This window comes from Alligator sinensis, unplaced genomic scaffold, assembly GCF_000455745.1.
Source record: "Alligator sinensis unplaced genomic scaffold, ASM45574v1 scaffold516_1, whole genome shotgun sequence".
Lineage (NCBI taxonomy): Eukaryota > Metazoa > Chordata > Crocodylia > Alligatoridae > Alligator > Alligator sinensis.
Window position 1 is genome coordinate 3,018,504 of NW_005841957.1, and position 8,262 is coordinate 3,026,765.

General features: G+C 41.9%; 1 protein-coding gene across 1 annotated transcript in view; it reads right to left on the reverse strand.

The window, feature by feature from the left end:
- The window catches only part of TRMT9B (tRNA methyltransferase 9B (putative)), a 38,748-nt gene extending 32,542 nt beyond the window's left edge, over window positions 1-6,206 (reverse strand). Inside the window, exon 1 of the mRNA XM_006020528.3 lies at window positions 6,075-6,206. The gene's annotated coding sequence lies outside the window, so the exon portion shown is untranslated. The remainder of the gene's footprint in view (window positions 1-6,074) is intronic.
- Window positions 6,207-8,262: the final 2,056 nt, after the last annotated feature.

An 8,262-nucleotide genomic window follows, 5' to 3' on the forward strand; every position in this document is an offset into this window, starting at 1 on the left:
AGCAGAAAGCAGCACTGCAGATCAGGCAGGGAGCAAGGAGGAGAAAGCAGAAAGCAGAGCAGGAGCTCAGGTAAGGGAAAGGGATCCAAGTGGCACTCAGGGAAGTTTCCAAGGCTAATTTGTGGCACACCTGCCAAAAAGGTTGGCCTCCTGTTGCTCTGAGGTATCCATTTCCCATCAGGTACATGAGGCAAAAAGCTACATAAATTCAGCCATTCATGAAGTATAATTATCCCCTATGAATGGATTGCTAGGCGTATCTTAAAGATAAATGTTTAGACATATGTCTGGGTATTATGTGACTGAAGTTTGATCCCAGATCCTTACGTAAGCAGAATTTCCATTGACTTCAGTAGGAATTTTGTTTTAGGATTGAAAGAGCAAGCTCAAAGTCAAGCTTCACATCAATGATTGCCAGTTAGAAATTGCTCATTTTGAGCCTAGAGTTTTCCAGGTATTCCATTAATTGAATTATTTATGGGATTCACATAAGTTTGCTATTACTATATTTTTGCTTGTTAAAAAACTATATGTTTGCCTATTAAAAATACAGAGAGAGAGAGAAAAAAGCAAGAAAGGGAGGAAGGGTAAATCTTATCCTGCTCATGAAAAGACTAAAAGCTTTGTGATTCTTTTTAAAAGCTGTCAGACTAATTAAAAGTTTACTTATTGACAATAAAGTGTATTAATTTGAATGAAGGCAGCATCTGATGTATAATCATTAACAAATGAAAACATCTATTTCACAATTGCATCTATTTGTTCTTAATTTTCTCTTCTAGTCCAAAGAAAAACTAGTATTAGCAATAATATAGGAAATATTTCTGAGTGTTCAGTTCTTTATCAGTTAGTCATTTAATATTTCACTACATTGTTATACACATGGGGCTATGTTATGACTTCTGAGCTGACATGTAGGTATTGCTATTTATTTTACTTAGGCCCGGCAGAGCTAGAAGGGTGCATTGTAGGTGATGTTTTCTCATTAGCATTAATTTTATGGGCAGACACAGTTACCAGCAACTTATCACCTATTATGATGACCCTGAGCTATGTGTATGCCTTACCGTTACTAGCTACATGGTTTCTGAGAAGGATGTGAGGCATATATTGTTTTTTTACTCTGAAAACAAGTATAAATTGTCTTGTAATTTTGCTTCATTTATACTTTTATTAAAGCCTGCAGAAGCCTTCACTGTTGTTATGTATGTGGAAGTGCCAACAATTACTGTATTCCTTTGAATGAAAGATGCCCTTGAATTCAATTTGCACCCAAATTTTCTGACACTAAATTTAAGGAAAAAAAGAAAACATCAAATAAAGACACATTTACAAAGATACAGCTATGGAGCATATAGAACTTTTTAATTTTTTTACCTGAATTGAAGATGAAGGCCATTTTTAGAATAAATATTTGGTTTCCAAAATTTATCTTATATCAAGAGTACAGGAAGTAGTTACTGTACTAAGTTACTTTTGTACACAGCCCTGATCCAAATTGGTTCTATTCCAAAGACACTGAAGAAGCACACAAATAGTTGGGGAAAGACTAGCAGTATTTTTATGTTGTGTCTGTTTAATGAGGTATGTAGCTAATTTGCAACTGACCATTCCTTAAGTATTATATTGGCAATTTCTTGTTAGCTTTATGACATATGCTAGTTTTAAGGAATTATTGTAGGAAGAGAGGGTATAACCCATTGACCTAAAACCAGAGAGATCACTCTGGTTGTAAAAGATGGCTGGGAAAAAAACACAAAGACAAACAATGCATGACAAACAGATAAATGATAGATAAATGCTGGTGCCGTTGCTGAGAGCAGGGAGTGCTGTGATATAAAACAGGGAGTGGCAAGGCCTGCAGACCAGATGTGGCTCAGGAAGTGATTGGAATTGGCCCAGAGTGACATGAGGGATTGGCGGCACACAGTTACACCTAGTATGTCCTCCCTAACTCCCCCACACATGCCAACAACTTCCACCTGAAGCATCTCTACCGCCACTTCTCTCTCACCCCATATAGCGGGTGCTACTCTCAGCCGCTGCCAAATTCACTTCTCCCTACTGCTGCTAGGGGTGGGAATCAGCAGTGCATGGCACGCATGCTGAAGGTGGCAGCAGGCAGCCTGGGCTCTGTAGAGGGGAGTGGCAACTTCCAGTAGCAGGGGCACTGACAGCCCACAGCAATGGCCAGATCACAAGTGGCACCACACCACTCTAAAAGGTTGCTGACTTGGATATAAAAGATAAGGAAAGAGTGTTGAGTTTTAGTGCCGGGTTTTAAAAGAAAAGTGAAGAATCTGGACTGTCACAGGGAGAAAGGGAACCTTTGGAGGAACCCAAAGAGACACACGCCATAGTTACAGCAACAGTCGTAGACAACGGTGTGGTAAGAGTGGCCTTGATATGACTTTTGGATAAACTACAAGGATTAGATTTAGTAAACTGTGTGGAGGAAAAAAGGATAAAAGATTTATTCATAGTCTGGATATATCAATGGGGATGTCAAAGGTGATTCTTAAGTCGTATAAGTCTAAGTGACATGGTATACTGATGAACATCTGGCTATTAATTACTTGATTGATCAGTTAGCTAAACCCGTCACACTATTAAGTTCCCAGCAACTGATATTATTGTCTTTCAAGTTATAGAATCATAGTACCAGAAGGGCCACCTAAAGTCATCTAGTGCAACTGCATGCACAGATAGCTAGATCTAATTCAGCCTTTTCTTAAAAACTTCCAATAAAGAAGATACCACAAAAAGGAGATACCAAAACCTCCCCAAGCAGCTTGTTCCATTGTCCTACTGTCCTTACAAAGAGGAATGACATTATCATTACTGCATTTGCTAACAAAAAGTAAATTGTTTAATTCTTCTGTGAATATCCACTAATAATACTAAAACGTTCAAGAAGAGGGATGATCAAAATATTCTGTCTGTTAGTTTACAGACCATTTCAGAAATGGAGAGTTGGTTTTTCCCTGTCTTAAGTATGTCTGCAGTGTCTGTTTAGATGTTGTTATATATGATGGTTATATAGATTCCATGAGATAGGTTAGCCTGTCATAATTCATTAACCCAGAAAACCATAAACCAAGCATAGCACAGAAGGCTTGATTAGGAGTCTAAGCACAGATTGAGCTCTCAAAGCAGCTTGTAAATTATATTTCCTCAAGATGAAAGAATCTGTCTTTGGAAACTTGTTCCAACATCCCAGCACAGTGATATAACCCTGAGGTCAGAGATTAGGCCAGTAGTTCTCAACCCAAGGCATCCTTCAGAAAATGTCAACTCTTAGTTTTCACTCGATTTTTTTACTGCTGAAAAATACAAATTTTCTGTTGCAAATGACTCAGAAAGACCACAACAGCCCAGAATGCTTTTAACCCTATAGATTCCTAGTTGAAATCTCTGGGTTTATCTTGTCAATTAAGTTTCCACAACTAATAATACTAACACTTCCTGGTGCCCTGGGGCACCCCTAAAAAGAACTAAAGACACCACAGGATGTCATAGCACCCTGGTTGAGAATCACTGGGTTAGACATCATCTAGCTCCCCTCTCCAGCCCTCCTCTTGAAGGTGAGCCACTGCACCTTGTATTTAGTGGATAAAGAGCACTGGGGAAGTTTCTACCCCATGAAGAATAAGAATCCAAGTTAGAAGCCAGGGCCCCTCAAATCCAGGGCAGCAGCCATCTCAGTAAACCACAATCCCCCTAGCATACCGTCTTCCTCCTAACCCCACATATCTTCCTCCCCTGGCTGTACTAGAAGCCAGCTTCAAGAGGAGGGCTACCCTATATCTCTTGATTCTATCCACTTCAGAGAGATTCATTATTGTTTAAGCATCAAATCACACAAAACCTTGGTTCTTCCCCAAGATGTTCATAATTAAAGATTATTAGTACCAAATACAGTTAACACTGTTCTAAATCATGTTTTACATATTTCTCATACTAATAAAAACATTTCCTAAACCAAAAACATTTTTAAATATTTTGGTTTTTCCTTTAGAATCTTCAAAGTAACATAGAATAAATGCCTACTATATATTTTTCCCTAGTACATTTATCTTGTCTATTATTTTTTAAAATATGTTTTTCTCTCAACATGTTCATCACTTGCAGTCAATAAAGCCAATGTACAGTTCCACAAGAAGTGCAATCATGGAAAAGAATCAGTTTGGGGCCAGATCAAAATAATTTTTGTAGGGCCCTAAATGGAATTTAAATGAAATCTAGGTGTACAAGTCTCAGAAAGTGATCCAGAAAGCGAACCATTTGTAAGTTAAAGGTGCTATTAGTGATAGTATGGCACCTCCCCTCCAGGCACTCTTTATCTGTTCCTCTAATGCATGAATAATTTCAAAATTTGGATTTGTTTTATGTCTGGCGGTAGGATTGTGTTCAGTCTAATTTAGAATTGATGAGAGAACTATGAAAACCAGTTTGCATATCTTTTTTCCCACAAGTGCAATTTGACTTAAATGGATATATATAGTCTGAGAACATTTAACAGTCCTCTGAATGCGTCTTTGGCACAGGCAATATTGAGATGCATAGCTAAATTATGCATGCAAATAGTTGCCTCAATTTTATATCTATCTCCCTCGATAAGTAAAATGACATAAGTATATTTGAAATACCTCAGCATGAAAGCTATCAGGACTATCAGCACACTAAGTTGGTCTTCCTAAAATTAAGACTCGTCTTGAGTGGATACAAATTCATCAGCTAAAAAGATTTTCTACAAAGTGTATCCATAACTGACATAAATATAAATATACGACCCTGAAATCTATAATAAAGAAACATGCATTCCCTGAGTATTGTCTTTCACACAACCAACTTTTGGACTTTAAGGCCGCATCCACACAAGTGTGGGCATCTGGTCTGGAGACAAGCAGAGGCAGCACACCTTGTACCGCCACTACTTGTCTCCAGTGAACTCCCATGCCATGTGCGCTTTGGCACGTAGCAAGTTACCCTGGGTGGGGTAGGAGAGGCTGGGGCCAGCACTGTGCTGGCCCCAGCAGCCTTACCTCGAGTTCTGGGCTACAACCATGGCGATTGTGCCACACGAAGCCTGGCCAGCAGCCGCAGCATGGCTCTGGGTGGCTCGGCTCTGCTTTTGAGCAGTGTGCGCTACCTCTACATAAGCTGCTCTGCTTTTTTTTCCCCACAGGGGTCAAAACAACCCACAGGAAAAAAAAAAGCAAAGCAATGCACACATGAACAGCACTCCCTTGTAGCGCAGAGAACATATAAATGTGCGGTATGTGGTGCCACAGACATCTTTGTGGTGCCACGTACTGTGCTGGTCTGGACGTAGCCTAAGGGTGTTTTCACACATGCTCCGGGTATTGGGGGGGGGGCGCTTTAATTAGAGTGGCTTTGAGAGCACTCCAATTAAAGCACCCACAGAGTCTCATGTATCAGCATCCCTGAGCTTCAAAACAGCAGTGGAGGCGCTTTAACAAAAGTTTGTTGAATGAGCTCTAGTTAAAGCAACCCTGCCATCATTTTGAAACATGAGGACACTGATACACGAGATGTGGAGGCTGCCCAGAGCATGGTAATTAGCATGTCCAGCAGACTAGATTAATCAAATCTGCTCTGACGCACTGTAATTACAGAACGTTGGAGCAGGCTAGTGGCTCATCAACAGACACCCTAACAGCTGTCAGAATGACCTTACTTACAGCTCATGTACAGAAAGCTTCTGGTGCTTTTTGTATGCTTCCTGAGTCTCACATCATACTCCACATGCTGTCCAGGCAAAGTCATGAACAAGTGATATCTCCATAGAATTTCATCCCCTGGACCACATCAACAGAGCCATGTCTTTGAAATTTAAGTCTGTGCCTTCCTTTGCAAAAGAAAAAAGAACTAATGGCTTGGTTTTAGAGATGCTAAATACCCACAGCTTGCTGAGTTCATCTATAGAATTATCCTATATACTTTCATTAAACAATCTGTAACACTAAGGATGGTAGGTCGAATAACAATGGCAATATTGGGATATTTTGAATTTACTATTGAAGAAAAATGAACAGATGGTTATTACTTACCAGATCTCTTGTTCTGAGTTGTTAGGTTGTTGCCCTTCACTCCCTCATGCAGGGAGGAGAAACTAAGACTCAGGGACTTCAGTAGGAATATTTACTCAGTTTCCTTCTGCGAGTTGGACTACATAACCTCTGGGGGTCCCTTCCAGCCCTACTTCTCTATAATAACTGTGCATTGACATACTGCTTTACATGGAAACATGAGATTAAATGTAAAATAATCATCCAGAGAAAAAATCCATATATACTCCTTTCTACCAAACAGTCTATATCAGTGGTTTTCAAACTTTTTTCACTTGCAGATCCCTAAAAATTCTGAATAACGGAGCAGGCCCCTTTGGAAATTTCAAATGGAGGTGTGAACCCCTTTGAATTCTAAGCGTGGATATTCACATAGTTTCAATTGAACATAGTCATCTTTTGTGAGCCCCTTAGACATAGTCTGCAGCCCCCATAGGTCCACAGACCACAGGTTGAAAACCACTGGTCTATATAAACCCACCACTGGTAAGCCCAGGAATAACATACTCCCCAAATTCGTGCAAGCATCACCAACTAGTTCCTACTATTGACTGCATATTGCATTGATTCAGATCTAATAATGATGGTATTTTCCTTGGTATTTTTCACTTACATATCTTTGGGCCCAGTTGAGACTCCTCAGTAGTCCATTTCACTTGAGGGAAATGTAAGCCCCTTTTCCTTCCCATCCAGCCATGAACTATTCAGTTACAGATCCCTGCATTGCTTCTACTGTCAGTAGGTCCCTTAAGGCTTTAATATATCAAGAGAAGTAGGGCTGGAAGGGACCTCGAAAGGTTATCTGGTCCAGCCTCCCATCCAAACCATCCCATACAACCATAATCTAAACTCTACATCAGCCTACTCTCAACAGGACACAACACAGACCTAACACCCCAGCCTGCCACAAGGGAAGCAGGAGAATGGGGGCAGGCAACATCCCACTTTTAGAAAATGTCATGGATACATATACATATACATATACATATATATATATATATATATATATATGAAAATTTGTCATGTCAGGTCAAATTAGCCAGATCAGTTCCAAATGGCAAGTATCCACCGCAGACTTTTCAGCCTGGGGCTTCAGATACTTCCAAATCCATCGACAAGCATCCCAACCCCAGAGACTTGGAGTTCGGATGCCCCCGAGTCTTGCTTGCCCTCGGCCAAAGGTCACAGGAGCAAGCTACAGAAGAGTCCCCCATTTCCATTAAGCAGGTGTGTAGCCGAGATCCTCCCACTGGAAGCTGGCCAATGGGAAGCTAATTACAAGACATGGGTCTGCAGAGCCTTTGCACCCTCCACTACACACTGCCATTTAAATCCATCTTGACTTGGGTTTTGTTTTCTTTAATATAATTTGTATCTGAGGCCAAATTAACCAAAACTAATTCCAAATCCAAGAGTCCAGAACCATATGTGGCCCTGCTACCCGCAAACATCCTCCACCCGCACCTGGGGCTTCAGATGTCTCCAAAACCTTTGGCAGGCGTCCTACTGGCAAACCCAAGCCCAGAAGCTTGGGGTTCAGATGCCCCCGAGTTTTACTTGCCTTTAGCCATAAGGCCCTGTGAGCAAGCAAGGGAGAAGTCTTCCATTTCCATATACTGGGGTTAAAGCTGCTGCACCTCAGCAGGTGCTGGTACCAGACCAGTGCAGTGCCACATTTGATGTTAGCCCACAAGAGGCTGAGAAAACATCCCAGATACACTCTCAGGCACAGATTTATTTTTACACCTCAAGCTTTTCCCCCAATCCCCAGGTGGATTTGCCCCATGGGCCCTTCAGAGCTTCCAAGCAACTGGTTGTGGTTGGGTTTTTTTCCCCTTTCTCCTCCAGCCAATCCTTTCACCTCAAGGCGCTGCAGGACCCGAAATAGCCTGAAAAAATGGTCCTGTAGCAAGTGGCAAGCAGTGCCAGGCTCTGCCTTCCCAGGAGGCTGCTGGGTCGGGTCGGGGCAGGGCAGGGCGAGCCGGCCCTGAGGGATGCGAGGGGCAGGCGGTCGCGCGTGGCCCAAGGACTTGCCTGCCGGCGGGAGGGCGGCGGTGCAGCTGGGCAAGGTTATTAAAAGTTTCCAAAGCGCGCGCGTCGGGCGGGGAGGGGGGGCAGCAGCACGAGCCCGGCGGGGCGGGAGACAAGGGCGGTGGGAGGTTGCCAAGGG